This window comes from Onychomys torridus, chromosome 1 (assembly GCF_903995425.1).
Source record: "Onychomys torridus chromosome 1, mOncTor1.1, whole genome shotgun sequence".
Lineage (NCBI taxonomy): Eukaryota > Metazoa > Chordata > Mammalia > Rodentia > Cricetidae > Onychomys > Onychomys torridus.
The window spans coordinates 154049109-154057208 of NC_050443.1; the positions used below are offsets into that span (position 1 = coordinate 154049109).

Here is an 8100-nt window from a genome sequence, read left to right on the forward strand (position 1 = left end):
TAAACTGTATTTCTACCCTACCACAGTGCAGGACATTCTTTCCATTTTTATCTCTGCCTGTGCACAGCCAAGACTTGATCATTCTCTTTATTGTACTTAATTTCAGACAGATAAACATTCTTGGCTCATCTTCTATTGGCCCCATCATTTATCTTTGTATCTTTGTCCACATCCTCTCTTATAAAACTGTCTCACATATTCCTTCCAAACACATTCATTGTACTGTTTCAATTCCTACCTATCTGTTTGACGTCATATAAACTTCATTTTTTCAGTAATTTATTCCTTAATGTTCCTCTATCTTCTGCAACTGAAGTTAGGTCTAGTCTATGGAGTCTTGATGAGGTCTGGGTGGAACTTACAAAGATATCTCCATGTTTATAGGTGTAAAATGAGACCAATGATGAAACAAATAAAAAGACCTTGTGAGATTTTAAAAGCGTAAGAAAATGTAGAATCTTGACGTGTATGCACAGTGAGTGTTGAGGTCTCAATAGCTTTGGTTCATACTCCTTTGCATCTGGCTTTGCTATGACTGGAAACCATACACAGCATTTCCATCAACATGCACTGAATTAAAACTCTCTGTGCCTTTCGGAAGCCTACTCCCTGGATACAGATGGTAACTAGACCACAACATCATTGAACTAGATTTCCAGTGCAAAAGCAAAGGTTATGCTGTGGATATCACTCTGTATAAATAAAATGCTGTTTGGCCAGTGGCCAGGCAGGAAGTATAGGTGGGACAAGAGAGAAGAGAATTCTGGGAAGTAAAGGCTGGGGTGGAGATATACTGCCAGCCACCACCATGACAAGGAAGATGTAAGGTAATGGTAAGCCACGAGCCATGTGGCAAAGTATAGATTAATAGAAATGGGTTAAGTTAAGATAGAAGAAGTAGATAACAAGAAGCCTGCCACGGCCATACAGTTTGTAAACAATGTAAGTTTCTATGTGTTTACTTGGTTGGTTCTGAGTGTTTATGGGCCTGGCGGGTGAGAGAGATTTGTCCTGACTGTGGGCCAGGCAGGAAAACTCTAACTACAAGGTTATGTTTTGGGTCCCAAAACTAGAAGTCTTACAGTACATTGCTGATTGATGGCACTTCCTTATCCTTAGGTACACAGTATTATGATGAAGTCCATAGGACAAGATCCACCAGAGAGCAATTCCCCTGCTTCAGTGGACTGCTATTCTTTCAAACACCATGGTGTTCTTTGGAGTAAGAGCTCACCTCTTGGGACTAGTAAAATATATTATTTCTAGGAGATTTAAATTTTTACTTCAGTATTATGGGGAAACTGGGACAGTTTAAACCATAAAAAGTCCATAAAATGGGGACATTTGAGACTGTCTTATTCCTGGGGGAAGAAGACTTTTAAACATATCTTGTCATCTAAAAAAATAAATAGCTTCATAAAACTGCCCCAGAGAAGATGAAGAGGTTGTAATTGTAAGAACAAAATCTTCTGAGACACTTAATAGCCCACAAAATTTAATTATTGATCATAACATTTTTTTCTTCATGATGCTTATGAAACATCTAAAATATCCCTTTCTTAAACAGGTGAACAAAGTGCTACCATATTGTGTAGCTTTGTTTGCTGCTGTAACAAATAGCCGGAAACCTCATGTCTTAACCTAACCAATTTTTTACCATACAGATCTGAAAATCAGAAGTCTTAAAACTTGAGTGTTTTATTTTCATGGTCATGATTCTTTTACTCAGTGATGGGGTGCTTGAGAGGAAAATCCATCCATTTCTTTCTTTTCAGCTACATTCAAAGGCCTTAGCTCATTGCCATTTCTAACTGATACAAAACCAAGAGTGTAGTATACTTAAGCTTCTACCAGACTCAGGCTTTCCAGCCTCCCTTTTGTAGACTCTTTGTGAGTGGGAACACACGCTCATGTGGATACACTTTTATGTGTGGGTGCATGTGCACATGAACATGCAGGGACCAGAGGTCAGCATTAGGTGTTGTTCCTCAGCAGTCATCTCCCTTGTTTTTCTGAGACAGAATCTTCACAGCCATGCCTGGAGCTTACTAACAGGCCAGGTTGCTTGGCCAGTTGGCGTCCAAGATACACTGCCTTTACCTCCCCAGAACTGGGAATACAAGAGCATAACACCATATCCAGGCTTTTCCCAATAGTGCCATTCCCTATGAGGCACTTATGGAGGCCAATTGCACTCAAACTACCACAAACATTTAATTTTGTGTTATTTTCAGACACTGGATCCACTAACATATATTTGAAGTAACAATCCTTAACAATATCTTTCTTTAATTCATGAAAATGCAAATGAAAGACAGTGAAAAGCTCATAATTACATTGTACTAGCTTTGGGGGCAACAGAATCACATTAAATACATAAAGATTTTTGTAATTAGAGTTTTCCTGCCTGGCCCAGTCAGGACAAATCTCTCTTACCCGCCAGTCCCACAGTTGCTCAGACCCAACCAAGAAAGCACACAGAAACTTACATTGTTTAGAAACTGTATGGCTGTGGCAGGCTTCTTGTTGTCTACTTCTTCTATCTTAAATTAACCCATTTCTGTTAGTCTATACTTTGCCACATGGCTCGTGGCTTACCAGTGTCTTTACATATTGCTTCTCATGGTGGCAGCTGGCGGTGTCTCTCTCCAGTCTTCTACTTCCCAGAATTCTCTACTCTCTTGTCCCGCCTATACTTCCTGCCTGGCCACTGGCCAATCAGAACTTTATTTACACAGAGCGATATCCACAGCAGATTTTAAATACTATAAAAACAATAACAGTTGGTGAAAAAAGAGACCAAGAATTTGAAGGACAGTGAGGAGAATATATTGGAGGATTTGGAGAGAGGATAGGGAAGGGAGATATGATACAATTAAAATACAATCTCAAAGTTAGAAATTCTATAATAGAAAGCTTTTTTTTTTTTGAGACAGGGTTTCTCTGTGTAGCTTTGTGCCTTTCCTGCTGGATCTCACTCTGTGGCCTCGAACTCACAAAGATCTGCCTGCCTCTGCCTCCTGAGTGCTGGGATTAAAGGTGTGCGCCACCACCGCCCGGCTAAAAAGCTTTTTGAAGAATCATATCCTAATCATGACTTGAAGAAAGTCACCATCCACAGAACATTTAAGGCCATGCAAGTTGATAAACAATAAGCACTTATGTGATTAATAGAAGATCAACTTTCAATTTTGGGTCACACACTTATAAGGTGTCTCAAAAGGAGAGCATTTGGTTCTGGCATCTCTTGTAAAAGACTTTGGATAGCAGAAATCTTTTCATCCTGAAATCCTTGATCAGGGACCTCTTTGGAGAAGATGCCACTGAATTTTACAGAGATAGCACCAAGTTTTGTAATGACAGGGAGAGAGGCTCAGGTTCCCTGACTAATGTTGTGAAGTCTGACGTGAAAAAAAGATGCCAGTAAAGACAAAAGTGGCTGTCACAGCGAAAGAATCCATCTTAGGAATAATGGAACAGCTTCATTGAGGACCACTAACGTCAGGGTTTTCTACAGAACCAACAACTGGAGGATGATGACTGAGTCAGCATCTGGATTGGCCTACAGCTTCCCATAAAAGATTTTCTCAGTAACAGGAAATGTGAATCCTGAGAACTACATTTGGCTTCTACTTACCCTTCCCTCTTCTGATTATTTCACCCAAATCTATTTTTACAGACCACCTACAGAATATGATAAAATTTATTTGAATCTCCTGGTTTTGTCCAGAAATAAGAATCCTCAAAAATATATTGAATATGCCATTGTTAATGAAAAGAGGCAACCAAGGTTTTTTGTGTGATAATCTTTTTGTGCATGTGATGATATATCTCTGCCAAAGCACCTTCTGACTGTTTTAATAAAGAGTTGAATGGCCAGTGGCTAGGCAGGAGAGGATAGGTGGGACTTCTGGGTAGAGATAGGAACTCTGGGAAGAACAGAGGCAGGATTTGCCAACAAGACATGGAGCAAGTTGAATGTACGGTATTGAAAAGAAGCAACAAACCATGTGGAAGAATATAGATTAATATAAACAGGTTACTTTAAGTTATAAGAGCTAGTTGGAAACAAGTCTAAGCTAAGGCCAAACTTTCATACTTAATAAGAAGTCCCCATGTCATTATTTGGGAGTTGGCAGTCAAAAGAAAGTCCAACTACACAAGGTGCTGCTTTTATATTATGGATTTGAGCCTTGAGTAAGCAATTCTCAGATCCTAACTCATGCCATCTGAGTGTTTCCTTTACTCTCCCACTTATCCATAGTTCAGAAAACCTTATGACACGGCATTTTTTTTTCATTTTTCCATACTGTATTAATTATAAATACTTTTTTCACTTATATCTATTATGCTTTATGTTCTATAGTATACATTCTTTAATGTAATAATAAATATTCCATAATCCAAAAAGTACAATCTCAAAAACATGCACAAAAAATTTGTCCTAGAAAAGCTAATAATTATATTTGATATGCTATGTGGTTAAATGAGACCTCAGTCTTACAGTCTCTGATGAGAAGACACAGACCACAGATACAGTCAAGGCTGCTGTGTGTGTTCATGTGTATTCATGTATGTGTGTGTGTGTGTGTGTGTGTGTGTGTGTGTGTGTGTGTGGTAACAATAACAGCATTCATTAAGTGCTTACTTTGTTCCAGAAATTTTTCTTAGCACTCTGCCTTTACTACTGGTTACCATCACAATAACCCTGTGGAGTAATTCCTATGGATGTCCTTACTTTATATTTGAGGAAACTGAGGCAAAGAGATATGAAAAGAGCCAAATTTCAAACTGAGTGATAAATCTAGGATTTGAACCCAGTTGTTCTCAGAGTTTGCCTGGGATTTGTGTTTGGGGAGGTAGATTACAGTGTTAATAGTAATATTTTTCTCAATTTTCTACTTTACTATTATAAAATTAATACATGACTGTTATTTTAATTTTATATCACTTATTGATGTGTATCTTTTTACAGCCATTATTTTTTATGTCTCTTTCCTATTTTCTTTCTTTTCTCTTTTTATTGAATGTAAGTTTTTTTCCTCACATAATATATTCTACCTCACCTTCAGTGGGGTTCTCTGAGCACTGAGAGGAGGGATTTGAAGGAGACATCCATTTAGGGCTGACGCATCAAGGCCTCCTTCTCTACATAAAGCCTAGCTGTGGGTCTCTGTATTTATTTCCATCTGCTGCAGAAGGAAACTTCTTTGATGATGTCTGAGTGTAGTCAGAAGTTTTCCTGTGTCCCACCTGTATGTATATTTCTAATCTTGTACCTATGTATGCAGTTCATTTAACAATATAGTGTAATTTGCTAATCCTTGAATGTTATTATTACCAACCATTAGGATATAAAGTTATAAATAAATGAAAGTTAGTAGTTAGACATTACAATTGAACTTATAATCATATTAGGTATGTTTTCAAAGTCAAGTAGAGATATATTTTAGATAGACAGGTCATCTTCAAACCCTTCAGAGATCTACAGAATATGGCATTTAAAATGTTTTAATAACATAGACTTTTTTTTCTTTTTTTATGACTATGAGACATGTCTGCTCCTGGCAGCACCAATCTACTTCAGAGAAGATATGGCCATTGAAGAAAATGCAAATTTCTGGCTCTGTGTTTTTTATTTAATAAGACCATTTAGAAATTTGTTTGCATCTGAGCAAGGTATTGATCTCTGAGTATAATAGAATGCCATTAGGAGTCATTTTATTGCTACTTTACTTAGAACAACAGTATTTGGTTTTACTCTATGTCCCTGGGCTATCTAGTCTCAGGTTTTTGACCACCCAAGCAGGGTCAGGTATGGGTTGCATCTTGTGAAGTGGGCCTTAAGCCAAATCATATATTAGCTGGTTGCTCCCACGAGGTTTATGCCACTATTGCACTAACATATCTTGCAGGCAGGACACCATTCTAGATGAAACAGTTTGTGGCTGGGTTAGTGTTTACATTGCTCTTTTGGGAGCATGCAAAGTACCTTCCTGTACCAAAAACATGGAACATGGAGATAAGTAGAGGCTTTATGTAAGCACCTGTTTGACTTCCCCATGTTTAATTAGTTGTGTAGGTATTGTCTTCAGCAATATAACCTTGTGATCAGTTTGCTGAGAGCAACCCATAGTCTTGACAACAGCTAGAGAGCAACCCATAGTCTTGACAACAGCTAGGTTGTTTGGGATTCCCATGGGAGCCCTTTGGCCAACAACTCAATTAGATATAACCCAATCCTGGTATTGGAAGCTTAATTTGGTGACAAGAGATGGCTTGTTAGGGCTCTGTTTCCTCAATCATTTGGTGATTTTGGTTAGATTGCCTTTATATACATAAAATATTTTAGGGAGTTTCTACTGTATTAGGTTTCCATACTACACCTCAAAAGACCTTTAATTTTAGCTATCTCTCCCAATATTCTCTCCTTCATCCCTCTCTTCTCTCCCCAATTGAAAAAATTATGGAACACTTCACAAATTTGCGTGTCATCCTTGCACTGTGATCATACTAATCTTCTCTGTATTGTTCCAATTTTAGTATATGTGCTGCCAAAGCAAGCAAAAGGAAATAAATGTCACATTACATAAGGTAAGAATATATTCTGTAAGTTTTTCTATGAAGAAAGAACAAGTATAGACTTGTACAAATTTTTTTCGTATTAATCTGCAAGCCACATAACAAGCATTAAGCTTTTATGATTTGGAATTAACATAGCTGGTCATGCACAGACAGAATAATATTATTAAGTTTATCATTTTCATATGAAACAGAAAAAAATGATCCTAAAGAGAAATTTTTGTAAACAGAGAGACAAACAGACATAACTGTACACACACACACACACACACACACACACACACACACACACACACTTTCTCTCATAATTGTGTCTTTGGGTCCCCTTCTGTCAGAACAGACCACACAGCCACAGTCTAATTCATTAACATCATGTTAAACACAATCAGCACATTCTCTTAATCAAAGGCTCTACTTTTTTTTAATTTAAACACTTAAATATTTAATGAGAATCTGTTGCTCAGAGTTAGCACAATGTTTTGTGTTTATTCATTCTTTTCATTTCATATCATTCACATTTTACAAGGTTCAATGAACTGTATTCCTAAGAGCAATCATTAAAAATTAGAAAGTTGGGGAGATGACTTGGTCAATAAAAGCTCTTAAAGAAGCATGGCAATCTAACTTCCATCTCTAGCACTTATATAAATGCTAGGTCAGCTGGCATGAATTGGAATCCTTGACATGAAAGTCGGGAAGATCTCTGGGCCTTGTAGCTCAGCCAGCCTAACTGAACATGCAAGTTGCAGGCTCAGTGAGAGACCCTGATGCAGGCTCAATGAGAGACCCTGATGCAGGCTCAATGAGAGATTCTGATGCAGGCTCAGTGAGAGACCCTGATGCAGGCTCAGTGAGAGACCCTGATGCAGGCTCAGTGAGAGACTCTGATTCAAAAAGTATGATGGAAATGAGTGAGAAACACATGCCACACACACACAGACACATACAAATGAACACATATACATGTGCACATACAGGCACACAGACATATTCATACATAAGGACAAGAAGAAACAAACAAGGCACAGGGATAAGCTTATTTCTAACAGGACTAAATTTACACTTTTCTAGATAATTCTGTGTTAAAAACAAAACAAAATAAAACAAAACATAAAAGCATTGCATGGTCAGACCTGAAAATGGAAGGTATTTTCCATGCTATCTTGATCCTTGCTTTTTTCTATCAAGGAAATGTGGCCCAGAAGGAAAAACATATTACATAAGCATTCAAATGCCAGCCTGCTGAGGATGGAGTTAGAAGCCAAGTCTCTGGCATTGGCCTAGGCTTACACCTTCATAATAATGACAGTTTGAACCATTCTATGTGCTAACCACTTCACATGCATTGAGTCATTTATATTTCCCAAACCCTTCAAAGGCCAGAATTTTTGTATCAACCTTATTTTACAAGCAAAGGAAATACAGTGCAGACAGCTAAACTATCCTCGGTGAGGCTGAATACTAAGCACACAGGCTAAGTTAAGCAGCCATGCTGGCCCTGCAAGCCAGACTCCTACT

At 38.0% G+C, this 8100-nt stretch overlaps 1 non-coding gene across 1 annotated transcript; it reads right to left on the minus strand.

Moving 5' to 3' along the window:
- Positions 1-6460: 6460 nt before the first annotated feature.
- Positions 6461-6563, minus strand: LOC118576815. The gene has a single exon (XR_004944025.1). It is a non-coding gene; the product is annotated as a U6 spliceosomal RNA (small nuclear RNA).
- Positions 6564-8100: the final 1537 nt, after the last annotated feature.